The 19910-nt window shown below is 42.0% G+C and overlaps 1 protein-coding gene and 1 pseudogene across 1 annotated transcript in view; one reads left to right on the top strand and one right to left on the bottom strand.

The window, feature by feature from the left end:
* The window catches only part of LOC115146480 (oocyte zinc finger protein XlCOF6.1-like), a 52056-nt gene that overhangs the window by 6732 nt on the left and 25414 nt on the right, over positions 1–19910 (bottom strand). The window lies entirely within an intron of this gene.
* Positions 9830–11563, top strand: LOC115146479 (complement component C1q receptor-like; annotated as a pseudogene).

Here is a 19910-nt window from a genome sequence, read left to right as displayed (position 1 = left end):
TACCCCTGTATATAGGCTCCACATTGACTCTGTACCGGTACCCCCTGTATATAGCCTCCACATTGCCTCTGTACCGGTACCCCCTGTATATAGCCTCCACATTGACTCTGTACCGGTATCCCACATGTATATAGCCTCCACATTGACTCTATACCAGTACCCCCTGTATATAGCCTCCACATTGACTCTATACCGGTACCCCCTGTATATAGTCTCCACATTGACTCTATACCAGTACCCCTGTATATAGTCTCCACATTGACTCTATACTGGTACCCCCTGTATATAGCCTCCACATTGACTCTATACCAGTACCCCTGTATATAGCCTCCACATTGCCTCTGTACCAGTACCCCCTGTATATAGCCTCCACATTGCCTCTGCACCGGTACCCCCTGTATATAGGCTCCACATTGCCTCTGTACCGGTACCCCTGTATATAGCTCCACATTGACTCTGTACCGGTACCCCCTGTATATAGCCTCCACATTGACTCTGTACCGGTACCCCCTGTATATAGCCTCCACATTGACTCTGTACCCCCTGTATATAGCCTCCACATTGACTCTGTACCCCCCCTGTATATAGCCTCCACATTGACTCTTTACCGGTACCCCCTGTGTATAGCCTCAACATTGACTCTGTACCGGTACCCCCTGTATATAGCCTCCACATTGACTCAGTACCGGTACCCCTGTATATAGCCTCCACATTGACTCTGTACCGGTACCCCACATGTCTTTACCGGTATAGCCTCCACATTGACTCAGTACCGGTACCCCTGTATATAGCCTCCACATTGACTCTGTACCGGTACCCCTGTATATAGCCTCCACATTGCCTCTGTACCGGTACCCCCTGTATATAGCCTCCACATTGCCTCTGTACCGGTACCCCCTGTATATAGCCTCCACATTGCCTCTGTACCGGTACCCCTGTATATAGCCTCCACATTGCCTCTGCACCGGTACCCCCTGTATATAGCCTCCACATTGCCTCTGTACCGGTACCCCCTGTATATATCCTCCACATTGCCTCTGTACCGGTACCCCCTGTATATAGCCTCCACATTGACTCTGTACCGGTACCCCCTATATAGCCTCCACATTGACCTCTGTACCCCCTGTATATAGCCTCCACATTGACTCTGTACCGGTATCCCCTGTATATAGCCTCCACATTGACTCTATACCAGTACCCCCTGTATATAGCCTCCACATTGACTCTATACCGGTACCCCCTGTATATAGTCTCCACATTGACTCTATACCAGTACCCCCTGTATATAGTCTCCACATTGACTCTATACTGGTACCCCTGTATATAGCCTCCACATTGACTCTATACCAGTACCCCCTGTATATAGCCTCCACATTGCCTCTGTACCGGTACCCCTGTATATAGCCTCCACATTGCCTCTGCACCGGTACCCCTGTATATAGCCTCCACATTGCCTCTGTACCGGTACCCTGTATATAGCCTCCACATTGACTCTGTACCGGTACCCCCTGTATATAGCCTCCACATTGACTCTGTACCGGTACCCCTGTATATAGCCTCCACATTGACTCTGTACCGGTACCCCCTGTGTATAGCCTCCACATTGACTCTGTACCGGTACCCCCTGTATATAGCCTCCACATTGACTCAGTACCAGTACCCCTGTATATAGCCTCCACATTGACTCTGTACCAGTACCCCTGTATATAGCCTCCACATTGACTCTGTACCGGTACCCCTGTATATAGCCTCCACATTGACTCTGTACCGGTACCCCCTGTATATAGCCTCCACATTGACTCTGTACCGGTACCCCCTGTATATAGCCTCCACATTGACTCTGTACCAGTACCCCCTGTATATAGCCTCCACATTGACTCTGTACCGGTACCCCTGTATATAGCCTCCACATTGACTCTGTACCGTATATAGTACCCCCTGTATATAGCCTCCACATTGACTCTGTACCGGTACCCCCTGTATATAGCCTCCACATTGACTCTGTTCCGGTACCCCTGTATATAGCCTCCACATTGACTCTGTACCGGTACCCCCTGTATATAGCCTCCACATTGACTCTGTACCGGTACCCCCTGTATATAGCCTCCACATTGACTCTGTACCAGTACCCCCTGTATATAGCCTCCACATTGACTCTGTACTGGTACCCCCTGTATATAGCCTCCACATTGACTCTGTACCAGTACCCCCTGTATATAGCCTCCACATTGACTCTGTACCGGTACCCCCTTTATATAGCCTCCACATTGACTCTGTACCGGTACCCCCTGTATATAGCCTCCACATTGACTCTGTACCGGTACCCCCTGTATATAGCCTCCACATTGACTCTGTACCGGTACCCCCTTTATATAGCCTCCACATTGACTCTGTACCGGTACCCCCTTTATATAGCCTCCACATTGACTCTGTACCGGTACCCCCTGTATATAGCCTCCACATTGACTCAGTACCGGTAACCCCTGTATATAGCCTGCACATTGACTCTGTACCGGTACCCCCTTTATATAGCCTCCACATTGACTCTGTACCGGTACGCCCTGTATATAGCCTCCACATTGACTCTGTACCGGTACACCCTGTATATAGCCTCCACATTGACTCTGTACCGGTACCCCCTTTATATAGCCTCCACATTGACTCTGTACCGGTACCCCCTGTATATAGCCTCCACATTGACTGTGTACCGGTACCCCCTGTATATAGCCTCCACATTGACTGTGTACTGGTACCCCTGTATATAGCCTCCACATTGACTCAGTACCGGTACCCCCTGTATATAGACTCCACATTGACTCTGTACCAGTACCCCCTGTATATAGCCTCCACATTGACTCTGTACCAGTACCCCCTGTATATAGCCTCCACATTGACTCAGTACCGGTACCCCCTGTATATAGACTCCACATTGCCTCTGTACCGGTACCCCCTGTATATAGCCTCCACATTGACTCTGTACCGGTACCCCCTGTATATAGCCTCCACATTGACTCTGTACCGGTACCCCCTGTATATAGCCTCCACATTGACTCTGTACCGGTACCCCCTGTATATAGCCTCCACATTGACTCTGTACCGGTACCCCCTGTATATAGCCTCCACATTGACTCTATACCGGTACCCCCTGTATATAGCCTCCACATTGACTGTGTACTGGTACCCCCTGTATATAGCCTCCATATTGACTGTGTACCGGTACCCCTGTATATAGCCTCCACATTGACTGTGTACCGGTACCCCCTGTATATAGCCTCCACATTGACTGTGTACTGGTACCCCCTGTATATAGCCTCCACATTGACTGTGTACCGGTACCCCCTGTATATAGCCTCCACATTGACTGTGTACTGGTACCCCCTGTATATAGCCCCCACATTGACTGTGTACTGGTACCCCCTGTATATAGTCTCCACATTGACTCTGTACCGGTACCCCCTGTATATAGCCTCTTTATTGTTATTTTTTTGTCTTACTTTTTATTATTTTTTACTTTAGTTTATTTGGTCAATGTTTTCTTAACTCTTTCTTGAACTGCACTGTTGGTTAACGGCTTGTAAGTAAGCATTTCACGGTAAGGTCTACACGTGTTCTATTCAGCAAATGATTTTTAGATTTAGATTTAAAGAATAAAATATATATATATGTTTAAAAATTATTCAGTGCCTTTACTCAGTGCTTTGTTGAAGCACCTTTGTCAGCGAATACAGCCTCGAATCTTCTTGGGCATGACACTATAGGCATGGCAAAACTGTTTCATCTTTCCCTCAATCCTAATTAGTCTCTCAGTCCCTGCTTCTGAAAAACATTCCCACAGCATGATGCTACCACCACCATACTTCACTGTAAGGATGGTGCCAGGTTTCCTCCAGACGTGACACTTGCCATTCAGGCCAAAGAGTTCCATCTTGGTTTCATCCGACCAGAGAATCTTGTTTTTCATGGCCTGAGAGTCCTTTAGGTACCTTTTGGCAAGCTCCAAGTGGGCTGTCATGTGCTTTTACTGTGGAGTGGCTTCTGTCTGGCCACTCTACCATAAAGTTCTGATTGGTGGAGTGCCTCAGAGATGGTTGTTCTTCTGGAAGGTTCTCTCATCTCCACAGAGGAACTCTGGAGCTACTGTTGTGTCATCAGTAATCTTAATAATGGTGTTCGCCATGAAGTGCTTCGAAAGGTTTAAGCCCTGCCACATCTGACGAGCGTCAAAGCCGGTGTAGTAGGATTCAATCTTTATCCTGTTATGACGCATTTCTTGTTTGATGGTACGTCTGAGGGCATAGCAGGATTTCTTATAAGCGTTTCTTATAAGGATTATTAGGCTGTCATTGAAAATAAGAATTTGTTCTTAATGTTCTTAACTGACTTGCTTAGTTAAATAAAACTTCAATAAAAAATAAAAAATTATTATTATTGTCCTGCTCTTTGAAAGCGGCAGCTCTATCCTTTAGCTCGATGTCGATGTTGCCTGTAATCCATGGCTTCTGGTTGGTGTATGTACGTATGGTCACTGTGGGGACGACGTCGGCGAGGCACTTATTGATGAAGCCGATGACTGAGGTAGTATACTCCTCAATGCCATTGGATGAATCCCGGAACATATTCCAGTCTGTGCAAAACAGTCCTGTAGTGTAGCATCCGTGTCATCTGACCACTTCTGTATTGAGCGAGTCACTGGTACTTCCTGCATTAGTTTTTGCTTGTAAGCAGGAATCAGGAGGATAGAATTATGGTCAGATTTGCCAAATGGAAGGCGGGGGAGAGTTTTGTATGCATCTCTGTGTGTGGAGTAAAGGAGATCTGGAGTTTTTTTCCTTTGGTTGCACATGTGACATGCCGGTAAGAATTTGGTGAAACTGATATAAGTTTGCCTGCATTAAAGTCCCCGGCCACTAGGGGCACCGCTTCTGGATGAGCATTTTCTTGTTTTCTTATGCCCTTATAGAGTTGTTTGAGTGTAGTCTTAGTGCCAGCATTGGTCTGTGGTGGTAAATAGATGGTTGCGAATAATATAGATGAGAACTCTCTTTGTAGATAGTGTGGTCTACAGCTTATCATAAGGTACTCTACCTCAGGCGAGCAATACCTCAAGACTTATTCTGTTATTGACAAAAAAGACACACACCCCCACCCCTTGTCTTACCAAATGTAGCATCTCTGTTCTTCCAGTAGATGGAAAATCCCTCCAGCTCTATATTTTCTGTGTCGTCGTTCAGCCACGACTCGGTGTCCCGTTGGTAGGATAATCGTAGGTCATCAATTTTAATTTCCAATGATTGCATGTTAGCAAGTAGAACGGAAGACAGTGGCAGTTTACTCGCTCACCTACGAATTCTCAGAAGGCAGCCCGATCTGCGTACTATTTTCCCCGTCTTCTCTTCACGTAAATGACGTGGATTTGGGCCTGTTCCCGGGAGAGCATATATCCTTCTCGTCGGACTCATTAAAGGAAAAAGATTTTTCCAGTTCGTGGTGAGAAGTTATTTTCGGTCATAAGAGACGGTAGCAGCAACATTATGTACACAATAAGTTACAAACAATGCAAAATAACTAACAAAATAGCCACAGTTGGTCAGGAGCCTGTAAAATATCAGCCATCCTCTTCGGCGCCATTTTGTGACACACCTTGTGTGTTAGTGGCGGACGGCTGGCTTGGGTCTCCAATCTATTCCGTTGTCTGTTCTCATCCACAACACCCTCTTGCAGGTACTACCTTCTTCATCTTCTCTGCTTCCTAAAGCAGGATAAGTGGACAAAAGAGAACGAGAGGGGGTAAAAAGAGGCAGGGGTGTTAAACTGTACAGGCCGTGCTGGGAGTCATGATTCCTGTGCTGAAGGGCAAGTGGGCAGGCATCGCCACAGACACCTACGGCGTAACGTTATATGGGCTTCTGTTGTTAAGTTAAACTACCTCTGCAACTACTTCTTGCCGTACTTGAGGAACACCTTGTTTCCAAAACGTTGTGTTTCACTTTGAGGACCCTATCTATGAGTGGCGATGGCCTCTAGTTAAGTAGACTGTGGACATGGGCTATAAATCTATAGTAAGTGATGCCTTCTCGACATGGCTCCTCGTGTTTAACTCTGAAATAGAAGAAGGTACATTTCTACACACCTTTTATAGGAAGAGTGTTAATGTTCCCACAGGGCCATATCTCCATGTTACGTCGCTTGTTTATGGAAGACAGACGGAAGATATAGGCCGACGCCTGTGCTAATTAGCTATCTTGGGTGTTCTGAACACCTCTGTGCAATCCAACTCGGGAGGAAGCCTTCTGGGGAGGAAGCCAACTGGGGAGGAAGCCAACTGGGGAGGAAGCCAACTAGGGAGGAAGTCAACTGGGGAGGAAGCCAACTGGGGAGGAAGTTCACTGGGGAGGAAGCTAACTGGGGAGGAAGTCAACTGGGGAGGAAGTCAACTGGGGAGGAAGTCAACTGGGAGGAAGTGTAGTTCATCAACTGGATATGGATCTAAACTGCTACAGTAAGTGTATTTTTATTATTTGGAAAGATTATTTCTCGCTGACATGAAAGGGGTATATCAGCATTCGTTTTGAAAACCGTTTAGAAAGCGATGATTTATTGACGTTTCTAAACGTTAAAACACACAACGTCAGAATTGTAGTTTTCACAGAGCCAAATGTGGGCGAATGTAATGACTGAAAACCTTACATAAGAAGATGGTTCTCGAATGTTACCTGTCACCCAGTCATTTATGATGCAGGTCTACCACTTTATTTAGGCTTTTCAATGTCTTATAGGCCTATCATGCAAACATACAAAAGTTTCAATCAATCATTCACTTGTGTGTCATGCCTATAATTTCCACTCGGACATCACAGTGCCACCTCTCCCTGTCTTCTCTACCCCCTCCCTGTCTTCCCCAACACACCTCTCTCTGTCTTCCCCAACACACCTCTCTCTGTCTTCCCCAACACACCTCTCTCTGTCTTCCCCAACACACCTCTCTCTGTCTTCCCCAACACACCTCTCTCTGTCTTCCCCAACACACCTCTCTCTGTCTTTCCCAATTCCCCAACCTCCCCCCTATCTTCCCCAACACACCTCTCTCTGTCTTCCCCAATTCCCCAACCTCCCCCCTATCTTCCCCAACACACCTCTCTCTGTCTTCCCCAACACACCTCTCTCTGTCTTCCCCAACACACCTCTCTCTGTCTTCCCCAATTCCCCAACCTCCCCCTATCTTCCCCAACACACCTCTCTCTGTCTTCCCCAATTCCCCAACCTCCCCCTATCTTCCCCAAACACTTCTCCCTGTCGCCCCCCTGCCCCCCACACCTCCATTAGCACACACCTACAGTAGGGCTCTATTTTCGGCCTCCGTTAAGGTGGCGCTAGTGTCATCACGTCCTCACAAACCCATGACACATTCGACAATGCCGCTGACTTTAAAGGCAATTTGAGACTGACTGATCTACAAATCACTTTGCATCATAAATAACTACTCAATATTTTTGTTTAGATCAGTCAGTCAGTCACAATTTACTCATGATGATACATCACGGCTTTGATGCTCTCGAACATGGCCACAGTTCGCCTAAAACTGGGCATTTGTGCAGAATCAATGAGATAATAAGATACAGTTAATCATAACAGATAAGAGCTTAATATTTTATCTATTGTATAAACTATACAGCCAACATACAACTCAAACTTTGGTATAAAATACACTACATGTCCACATCCTATCTTTTAAAGTGGGTTGATAGTCTGTGTTAGTTGTTAGTCTTTCAAAAATAGAAGCCTATTTACAGAACATTTGGAATTGATGTGGACTGTTTCCAGGCAACACAGTCACATTCATGCCTGATTTTTTGTTTAAATGTATGTTTTTAAAGAAAAACACTATTGTGGACAGAGAGACTCATTGGACTGCACTGCGGAGCCGGAGTTGTCGAGTAGCTGAAGGGGCCCCTTGTGCCATTTCCTGCAATTGAAGTTGTGCCACTTCCATTCTTTAAACAAATACAGGAAGTGCTCTGCAGCCACATGTATTTACATACCACAGGAACTAAAGAACAATTCACTGACCCTGCTCAAGATCACTCCAATGGTACACTCTTAGATTTTTTGTTGTTGTTTCCAGGTAGAACTCTTTAGGTTCCAAGTATAACCATTTCGGGTTCCATGTACAACCCTTTTGTCACGCCCTGACCTTAGTTCCTTTTTTATGTCTCTGTTTTAGTTTGGTCAGGGCGTGAGTTGGGGTGGGCATTCTGTGTTTTGTTCTGTGTGTTAGATTTCTATGTGTTTGGCCTGGTATGGTTCCCAAACAGAGGCAGCTGTCAATCATTGTCTCTGATTGAGAACCATACTTAGGCAGCCTGTTTTCCCACTATGGGTTGTGGGTAGTTGTTTTTGTGTGTATTGCACCTTGCAGAACTGTTCGTTTGTCGTGTTGTTTTTTGTTCAAGTATTCATATTTATTAAAAGTATTATGAACACTTACGACGCTGCACCTTGGTCCTCTTTCTCCTTCTCCCGACGACAATCATTACACCTTTCCACAGAGGGAGGCAGGGTAGCCTAGTGGTTAGAGCGTTGTCTAGTAACCGGAAGGTTGCAAGTTCAAACCCCCGAGCTGACAAGGTCAAATCTGTCATTCTGCCCCCGAACAGGCAGTTAACCCACTGTTCCTAGGCCGTCATTGAAAATTAGAATTTGTTCTTAACTGACTTGCCTGGTTAAATAAAGGTAAAATAAATAAGTAAATAAAATGGTTCTACCTGGGACCAGAACACTTTTTTACCTGGAACCAAAAATGTCCTCCAATGGGGTCACCCGAAGAACCCCTCTGAAACCCTTTTCTCTAAGAGTGTAGTAGACAGCAACCTCAAATGACTATGTAATAAACGACACACCTATGGGAATCGGTTGAAATATCCGCATTTACTTTTCTCAACCACATAAAACCATGGACACATAACAATAACAAGACAGCTAATACCACTAACATTATAGAACAAAATCACATATAGACACATTGAACATCTGTCAGTGGTTGGTTTTAATCAGTTATTCGGGTATAACAAAAAAATAAATGCTATCCTGTCTGCCAAGGGTAAAAACAGCATTTAAGATGTTGGTGAGACTGACTGAGCCTCCACCAGTAGCCCTCAATATTTGCCTGACAGTATGTCCCCTTGCTGTACATACACAACCTGACCCATGAACCTGCATGGGTGTGGACTTCCTAGCATCTCTTCCCCATCCTGTCTATCTATTGTTTTAGAAATGAACTATTGTGCTTTTTCCGGGCTTTCATGTCAGCAGAGGTTTTAAATGAGTTAGAAAAGGTTGTCTGGAAAAGGGCCCAGTTCTCTGTCACATTGGAACCTATATATTTTTTTCATTTTTATTATTGCTTTTTGGGGAAGACATTTTTGTCCGTCCATTTAGAATGTAAATGAAGGCTTTATTCTCTCAATTTAAATGAGATTAGTCGTTTCACATAACAAATTAGTAACCAAATCAACAACTATAGACTATCGAAAATAAAAGAAATATAATATGACAAATTATTACAAACAAATCGTTATTTTCATATGAATTAATACATCGGGAAATCATTAAATGGCATGTTTTAGCGCTTTCATGTTTTTTGCAAGCTATACACTATTTGATGCAGATCGGTTGTTGTTGTTGTTTTTCAGCTGGAAGATGATTACCTGACTTTGTATAGGACAAACAAGCAGTCTGATATTACGTTTACTCAGCACGGGAGCCATCTGGATAACAAGTCAAAACAATGAGGGTGCTGCTATTGTTTTGGTTTTCCACAACGGAACTTGCTTCAGCAGGAGACAAAAACCAACTGGGGGAGAAAAAAACCCCGTTTAAAGTGTATATAGAAAACAGGATGCAGGAGCTTGAATGTACAATTCAAAGTCGCAACACGTTGTACTTGGCAGGGAATAGAGAGCCTCATTTGTCATCCGTTTGCCAATAAGGCATAAATGTAGCATATAAAATATTTAAATCAATGGTTGTTGTTGGATTATGTGGGAATGATGCTTTTGCTAATTCTACTGCAAATCTCTGTCTGGGGAGCCACTGGAGCAGACACTGGCGGAGAAGAAACCGTGTGCACATCCAATGCCTGTTTCACTTTTCATATAGAGGGAGTCAGCTTCGAAGACGCTCGTATGAAATGTGTAGATAACGGGGGTTACTTGGTAACAACGAAAGACAAAGCTGAGGAAGCAGAGCTTCAATCAATCCTTACACAGATCAACTTAAGGAATCGCAATTTGGACTACAAATGTTGGATCGGACTGCAATTACAGAAGGGGGACTGCATTATAACGGGCTTGAGTCTCAGAGGTTTTAAGTGGATATCTGGAAGTGAAACATCCCAATATTCCAACTGGGAGAAGGAACCTCGCAGCACCTGCACAGAAGAGCGTTGCGTATTGGTGTACTATTCTTTATCCGGTCGCAATGATTTAAAATGGACGGATGGATCTTGCAAAGAAAAGGCTTTTTACGCTTGCAAGTTCTACTTCAAGGGAATGTGTAAACCTTTGTTGTTGGCAGGAGGAGAGCAAGTGAATTACAAGCTCCCATTCTCAGCAAATCCATTAAATGAGGATAATAACTTGACCGCGTTTCCATTTGGAACATATGCTGAAATAAGATGTAATGGCAATGACCACTTTTCTATTTGTAAGTTAACGGATGGTGTCTATGGCTGGACTATCCCCGGTCCGTTTTGCGCCACGGATAAACAGAGTTGTGGCTATAAAAACGGTGGATGTGATCATGTGTGCTTTGATAGTGACCCCGGTGGTATTCGTTGTGGATGCAAGGACGGTTATGTGTTAGGACAGGACAGAGTATCTTGTGACTTAAAGGACTATTGTCACAGTTCTCCATGTCAATACCAATGCGTAACAGGACCAACGGGGTTCTCCTGCTTATGCCCAAGCGGCTTCCAATTGGATAAAGACCAATTTGGTTGTATCGATGTCGATGAATGCCAAATGAATGCCTGCGACGGTAATCATTGCGTCAATACCCAAGGTAGTTACACTTGTAAGTGCAATAAAGGCTACAGAATGGTTGAGGGCAAATGCCACGATATAGACGAGTGCACTGAAACTAGATGTCCACAAATATGTCTTAACTCTGAAGGATCCTTCTCCTGCCATTGCATCGCAGGGTTCACTGTGTCCGAGGACGGTCATACTTGTATAGATATAGACGAATGCCTCAGTAATCGATGCGAGGACAAATGCACTAATACCATTGGTAGTTTCATGTGTTCCTGCCATCAGCACTTCCGGTTACACCCTAATGGAATCACCTGCATTCGAGATGTGACTTTTGTTTCCACTGTTGAAACGTCAAATGTTTATAGAGAAAACGACCAACACGACGAGACCATTGACACTATAACCATATCTAAGGTTGAATTACAGAACGAGCCTCAGTGCACCGACGGACCACCTCAAGGCACTATTACGCAGGACATTACGCGTGAGGAGCCATTCAGCAAAACCACTGGAACGAGTTGGTTTACGCATAATGACTCTTTTTTGAGCTCGTGGCTGTTTATTGGCATTATTGCTTCTCTTGTTCCACTACTTCTTCTAATTGCAGTAACCTCTGGTATTGTCATGTTTCGATGTAGTCGTTCAAAAAGAGAAGCGAGGAAGAAAATCGCCACTGCTGACAGTTATTGTTGGGTGGCTTCTGGTATAGAGACTCAGTTAGAAAAATTTGACGGGTCACTTGAAAGCACGGCGTGAAATAGTGTCAACTCGGGAATGTAAAAACAATATAATTCTGACATTGCATTATTTACGAATATATAAATAAAACGTGTTCATAAAATAATGTATGTCTGAGATCCTTGACTGTGCTTCAAAAAAGCACATATTTTATATGATCATTCATAAAGGTTACAATCGTATTTAATCATCATAACAACCTGGTCTCAGAGTATTTCCCAATATTCTGTACGTACATACATCAGAGACACTCCATTTAGTATAATATGTTATGTTTCATATGGTATGTATTCAAAAAGCTAGGTGGCTAACGCTAGCAAGAGGGTTAGGTTAAAGGGTTAGCTAACATACCTAGTAGTTGCAATGTAGCTACAAAGTAGAAACTAGTTGAAAAGTTGCTAGTTAGCAAAAATGCTAAAGTTGTCCATGATGAGATTTTAACAAGCAACTTTGGGTTGCTAGACATTTACATTATACACCCACCCATCTACCACGACCAGACCAACCACTCACCTTTTCTTTTTTGCCTTAAGTAACTTTCTGTCTTGCGTAACTACACTAAACATAACATGTCATACTAATTTGAGTGACCCAGATTTACATGTACGACGTTACGTCTAGTCTATGAGAACAGGCTAGTCATAAGAGTTGCTTCCTGTTCACAGATGGCATGTTTTTCATTACATCTGAAATGTTTGGTAGGCCTAATTTACATGAATACTTCAAGTCTTCAATTGACTTGAAATTATATGATACAATGTTGTATTTGAGCAATAAGGCGTGGGTGGGTGTGGTATATGGACAATATACCATGGCTAAGGGCTGTTCTTATGCACGACGTGGTATATTGGCCATATACAGTACCACAAACACCCGAGGTGCCTTATTGCTATTATAAACTGGTTACCAACATAATTAGAGCAGTAAAAATAAAAAAATTGTGTCATACCCCTGGTATACTATCTGATATAGCAGGGCTTTCAGCCAATCAGCATTCAGGGCTCAAACCAGCCAGTTTATAATATCCTATATTAATATTATAATATTACACTGACACATTTTAATAAAGTAGTCTTATCAATGAATGATTAGAATTATATCATTATATAATTCTATATATATAAAATATGAATACAAATAAACAAAAACCCCTCGTGTGCCAAAGGTCCATGCCAGTGGCAGTGAGCCACGCATGATAAATTCCACCTTCAATATTTGAGGAAGTGAAGTCACTTGGAATCTGCAATTGACAATAAATAATAACTCCAAAAGTTAAATAAAAACATTAAATTCAAGGCACATTTAAACCGTGTTGATGTCTTTACATTGTAGAATAATAGTGGAAAATAGTCAAAATAAAGAAAAACACTTAAATGAGTAGGTGTGTCCAAACATTTGACTGGTACTGTATATATAGATCAACTCAGGACCCGTGTGGTTAGAGTGTCCGCCCTGAGATTGGAAGGTTGTGAGTTCAACCCCCTGCCGAGTCTTTGCTTGGTACTCAACATTAAGGAGATAATGTAGATTGGAAGGTTGTGAGTTCAATCCCCTGCCGAGTCTTCGCTTGGTACTCAACATTAAGGAGATAATGTAGATTGGAAGGTTGTGAGTTCAATCCCCTGCCGAGTCTTCGCTTGGTACTCAACATTAAGGAGATAATGTAGATTGGAAGGTTGTGAGTTCAATCCCCTGCCGAGTCTTTGCTTGGTACTCAACATTAAGGAGATAATGTAGATTGTAAGAAAGGCCCTGCAATAGGCTAGCGTCCTGTCTAGGCTGTGCACTTGTACATCAAGCTGCCTCGTACTACAGAAACAGGAGATAAGGCACTCTCCCGGAGATGAGCCGCTCTCCCACAAGCCAAGGCTACATACTAGCATACCTATGCTAACTATGGCCCCTGCTACATTGTTTACGATGAAATTATGTCCATTTACTTTGATGATTTGACTTCCTAAAAAACAGCAGTGTGCCTGACTGCTTCGCTACTGAATATGTGATGCTCCATAACATTGGCAATTAACTAACCTGTTATTGGCAATACTTTCTTCGTTCTCTATTCAGTAAAAAGTGTATGTTATAAATGTCAGTGTCCAGTTGAAGGTGGACATGGACATTAGCCAAAAAACTAAGAATATTTAGAAAGATATTAAATCCACATTTTGTATTGAGTAAGAAATGCCGCTTGCATGTTTGTTTGTAGATAGATCTCTGTTTCGGTCGCACTGTGTGACAGTTATCACAGCTACAATATTGGCTATATTGGCTATATCGTAAAAAATCATGAATAAAACATTTTTAAAAACTTGTTGGTCTTAATTTAAAGTAAAGCATAAGGTTAGCAGTGTAGTTAAGGTAAGATAAATTATAAATAGGCGGGGTTTAGACATTATCAGTCCTTTGTGGCTGTGGTAACTAGTGATGACCCTGTGTGACACGCTATCATCTACATGTGGTTGCAGGAGTATCGCATAGACATGACTAGTTCCTGCAAAGATGTTGGGAAATGCAAGATGCCAAAAGCAGCTAAAATCGGAGGGAACTCTTCACTTGATGGAAAACGTGGATTTAATATCTTTCTGAATAATTTCAGTTTTTTTTTTGGGGGGGGGGGGGGACCACCTGTAAATGGACAAGGACATTTATAAAATACACTTTATAAGAAATCGAGAAAAAAGAACACCAAGAACAGGTTAGTTGTACAATTCCTTGCGAGGCTTTCCATAGCAAATCTGCAACGGCTATTTGTATTTATTATGGATCATCATTAGCTGCTGGGGTCCAGCAAAATTAAGGAAGTTTATACAATTTTAAAAACATTACAATACAAGGCAAAGGGTGGCTACTTTGAAGAATCTCAAATATAAAATATTTAGATTTGTTTAACACTTTTTTGCTTAATACATGATTCCATATGTGTTATTTCATAGTTTTGATGTCTTCACTACTATGCTACAATGTAGAAAATTGTCAAAAATAAAATGTTAAAAACCCTTGAATGAGTAGGTGTGTCCAAACTTTTGACTGATTGTAGGAAGGCTAACTGAAATGTAAATCCTCCTAACTAGCTGGCTAACGTTAGCTATCTATTAGCTGGCTCCTGTATGAGTAATGAGGTGTAGTGAGTAACTACCTCTTCCTAACTGAGGTCTTTACTTTGCAACTTCAGCGTAAAACCGGTAGAAAAATGATTTGTTTCCTATAGCTCTAGGTTCTGTGTGCTACAATCCAATTTAAAATGAGCTAGTTGATTCAGCAGCACCAATTAGGATTTAACTTTTGTATGGTAATGAGGAAACCTTCAAAATAAAAGCCCGCATTTCAACACATTGTAATTTAAATAACTGATTCAAAATATTGCATTTTAGTCAGAATCCACTTTTATTGTGCTAATAAAACAATGCAATTAGTAATTGATGAAAAAAATGTATATATGGTTTTAAAAACATTTTCTAAGAACAATAATAAAAAATACAATGTTGAGACTGGTATGTTGAGAATATTGGGCTATGTAGAAAAACCTTACTACCTGTCTCAGCCTCAGTGGGGTGGAAAATACTTGGTAGGGTCTCTACAAATCAAGCATGAACCCAATGTCCTGTTAGCCTGTGTTACCTTCTCGAGGAATGTTCCCCTAGGAGGAATGTTCCCCTGGGAGGAATGTTCCCCTATTCCCCTGGGAGGAATGTTCCCCTGGGAGGAATGTTCCCCTAGGAGGAATGTTCCATGATATTGATTTCAGCAGTGCCCACGGGAGATTTGAATTCAGCTTTCTCCAAACTCCTCCTTCTTCTTCCAGCAGCCCGTTTCACTTCCGAGAGAAATATCGAATTCCCCCGAAATAGCCTTGATCACTTTGAATAATCATAAAAAATAAGATTTGTTGAAATACCATCCTGTATTAGTAAAAAAAATACATCTTAATGCAAAATACACGGACTCTCTGATGTGTCTTCATCATTATAGGTTTTACATTGGAGCTAAAAATGACGATCCATTTTCTTTGACACATTAACAATCTTACAGTACTGTATAGTGAGCTGCTGAATGATATGTCACCGTTTTACAGTGTATTGACACTTCTGTAAACCAAACTGAAACACCATCTGATAGGCTCAACGCTCAGTATGGGTTTCACATTGTCGATAAAGAGGAAAATCAACCCAAATGGTCTTTGGCACGTTGGGTGTGGCTTCTGCATTGGATTTTTGCTCTCATTTGGTCTATTACAACACTGCTGTTCACTTGTGTATGAGGACCTCTAGTGGTATATATTGGTACTGTTCCATTCGAAGTTGGCTTGTTCAGTCATTTGAAATTAGAACATAAAAAACTAATGGGAATGAAAACCTTATAAAATATGTACGTCTCCCAAGTCATTATATATTTGGAACTAGGTGATCATAAAAGCATAATAATATCATAAAACACTTTATACTGTTTTGATGGAAATCATTTATCTTAATAAATAGTTTGACAGTTTATCAATATGAATCAATAAAAACGATAGGATGGTTGATCAATAAGATCAATAACACGTCATTTTTAATCAAGCTGTTAATTTATAATTCCAGTGACACAAAGTTATTGACGCTAAAATAAAGTGTAATTTAATTAAAATAGTGATTTGTTTCTCAGTAAGCCGTTGAAAGACAAAGCATGTTCTTAAATGTGCAGTGTGTTCAATCAAGGAAGAATGTCTTGACAGAAGAAAACGGGGGGAAAAGCAAAAGTATCCAATTGACTGAAGCATGTAGATCCAGCCATTTCACACGCACTGACGCAATCTCCCTCCGCCACTGATGAAACAGACTTCTTCACATAGCCTCCTAGGGGAACATTCGTCGACAAGGTGGCCCAGTGGTCAGAGCGTTGGGCTGGGTCGAATCCCCGAGCTGACAAGGTACACATCTGTCGTTCTGCCCGAAGACGTGGATGTCGATTACAGCAGACCCACTGGGTTAAATGCGGAATACACATTTCTGTTGAATGCATTCAGTTGTGCAACTGACTAGGTATCATTCTTTCCCAGGCTGACACGACAGCTGTCGTCAGTCTTTGACTGATAAAGCGTTATAGCTACAAACTCAAAATTGTGAGGAGTTTGGCGAGCTATCTAAACTCTTTTGCGAAACTTCGCTTGATAGCTATTTATTGATTTTAATATGAATTAGACGCACGCTTGCTAGTTAGCTAAATAACAAGTTGGTAAACGTTAGCATTTATTGTGAGCAAAACTATGGGGGACATGCTTCATTATTTAGTTTTGTATAAACATAAGGACATTTTTGTTAACATAACAAAAATATGTAAAGTGTCTGTCACATGTTTCATGAGCTGAAAAAAAAGATCTCCGAAATGTTCCATGCGCTCAAAAAGCTTATTTCTCTCAAATTTGGTGCGCAAATGTGTTTACATCCCTGTTAATGAGCATTTCTCCTTTGCCAAGATAATCCCTCCACCTGACAGGTGTGGCATATCAAGAAGCTGATTAAACAGCATGCTCATTACACAGGTGCACCTTGTGCTGGGGACAAAAGGCCACTCTAAACTACAGTTTTGTCACACAACGCCACAGGTCTCAAGTTTTGAAGCGCGGCATGCTGGTTACAGGGATGTAACCCTGTGTAATGCTGGTTACAGGGATGTAAAACCCTGTGTAATGCTGGTTACACGGATGTAAAACCCTGTGTAATGCTGGTTACACATAATTTAATGTTCTTTTCTCTATCATAAGGCTCATCCAATGTGTTTTTAGAGAATTTGTCAGTACGTCCAACCGGCCTCAACTGGTAAAAGTGAAAAAGGTTCTTCGTGAGGCCATCACTATGAACAGATATGCACCTCAGTCCATCAGGTAAGGGCTTGTCTATTTTGCGGGCAATGGTAACGTACTTAAGTACAAATATTTTAAAGTACTACTTAAGTAATTTTGGGGTATCTGTACTTTACTTTTACTCCACTACATTCCTATAGAAAATATACTTTTTCCCCGACATCCAAAAGTACATTTTTATATTTTGAATGCTTAGCAGGACAGGAAAATGGTTGAATTCACACATCCCAGGTTATCCCTACTGCCTCTGATATGGTGGACTCACTAAACAGAGAACATCCCTGGTCATCCCTACTGCCTCTGATATGGTGGACTCACTAAACAGAGAACATCCCAGGTAATCCCTACTGCCTCTGATATGGTGGACTCACTAAACAGAGAACATCCCTGGTCATCCCTACTGCCTCTGATATGGTGGACTCACTAAACAGAGAACATCCCAGGTCATCCCTACTGCCTCTGATATGGTGGACTCACTAAACAGAGAACATCCCAGGTCATCCCTACTGCCTCTGATATGGTGGACTCACTAAACAGAGAACATCCCAGGTAATCCCTACTGCCTCTGATATGGTGGACTCACTAAACACACATGTTTTATTTGTAAATTATGTCTGAGTGTTGGAGTGTTGCCCCTGGCTATCCATAATTTATTTATTTTTTAAACAAGAATGGTGTCATCTGGTTTATTCCTATAAGAAATGTTAAATTATTTATACTTTTAATACTTATGCATATTTTAGCAATTACATGTACTTTTTTTTTATACTGAAGTACATTTTAAAACGAAATACTTAGACTTCTACTCAAGTAGTATTTTACTGGGTGACCTTCACTTTTACTTGAATCATTTTCTATTTGTAACATTCCTACTGAAATTGCCCTAAACAGAAATACTTTACCCAAGTTCCCATTGACATATCATAGTTCTTCAGATCCCCTAACAATACAGTTTGCAGGTCCACCTGAACCACGTTATTATGAAATGACACATCCATTCCTGGAACCTGAATCCAAAAGTGAGCCACCGATGGACAGTACCAGAAAATATGATCACTTTATTGACTTGGTTTCCTTGTGGCAGTCTGCACAAGGCTGACTGTTCAATGCCCCCCCCCCCCCCCCAACACACTGAGTGGACAAAACATTAGGAACACCTTTTTAATATTGAGCTGCACCCCCTTTTACCCTCTGAACAGCCTCAGTTCGTCAGGTCATAGACTCTACAAGGTGTCGCAAGCATTTCACGTAGATGCTGGCCCCATGTTGACTCCAATGATTCGCACAGTTGTGTCAAGTTGGCTGAATGTCCTTTGGGTGGTGGACCATTCTTGATACACACGGGAAACTGTTGAGCGTGAAAAAACCCAGCAGCGTTGCAGTTCTTGATACACTCAAACCGGCATGACTGGTACCTACTACCATGCCCCATTCAAAGGCACTTAAATCTTTTGTCTTGCCCATTCACCCTCTGAATGGCGCACAAGCCATTTCTCAATTGTCTCAAAGGCTTAAAAATCCTTCCTGTCTCCTCCCCTACTTCTACCCTGATTTGAAATGGATTTAACTGGTGTCATCAATAAGGGATCCTAATTTTCACCTTGTCAGTCTGTCATGGAAAGAACAGAAGTTCCTAAATGTTTTGTACATTTTTGTAACATGTTATATAATAGCTTAAATTGAAAGGGATTGATGTGTCATCTGTTTTCTACGTCCGTTCATAGATCCGATGCCGAGGTATTCGGACGTCAAAGACCTGTTCCCAACTCACTTTTACTTCATATGGCATTGTTTTCAAACCTTTTGACTTGAAGTAAAAACAAATTATATGTATTTATACTGAATCATTTTCAGCCATTTATGATTTTTTTAATGGACTAATTATTTAATTGTCTCGAACTTTTGTGGCAGAGCTGCGACGAGTTGGTTATAATTTGGTATTGAGCGTACACTTCCATACACTGTTAGTTGCTTGTATGACAATTTTTACCGTCCTTGTTTACAATGTCCTTCATAAATATTAATCCCTTGTACATTTTCTTCCAATAATATTTTTTTTCTTTTCTCCAGCAGTACATTGAAGTTGAACCATAATATTTGCTGCAATATTAGATCGGACTTTTCTGGAGGATGGAATTTAACTGTATAGAAAGGAGAATACTTTAAACAGAGATCCATTGTCAATCCACGACAATGTCAGGTTTTAATCTGTAGAAAGGCAAAAAGTCCGTGTTGCCCAGCAACAGCCCCAAAACATCACTGCTCTAGAGGAGATCTGCATGGTGGAATGGGCCAAAATACCA

Source organism: Oncorhynchus nerka, linkage group LG18 (assembly GCF_034236695.1).
Source record: "Oncorhynchus nerka isolate Pitt River linkage group LG18, Oner_Uvic_2.0, whole genome shotgun sequence".
NCBI classification, from domain to species: Eukaryota; Metazoa; Chordata; class Actinopteri; order Salmoniformes; family Salmonidae; genus Oncorhynchus; species Oncorhynchus nerka.
Note: the sequence above shows the minus strand (reverse complement) of the source record. Positions and strands in the feature narration are given on the sequence as shown.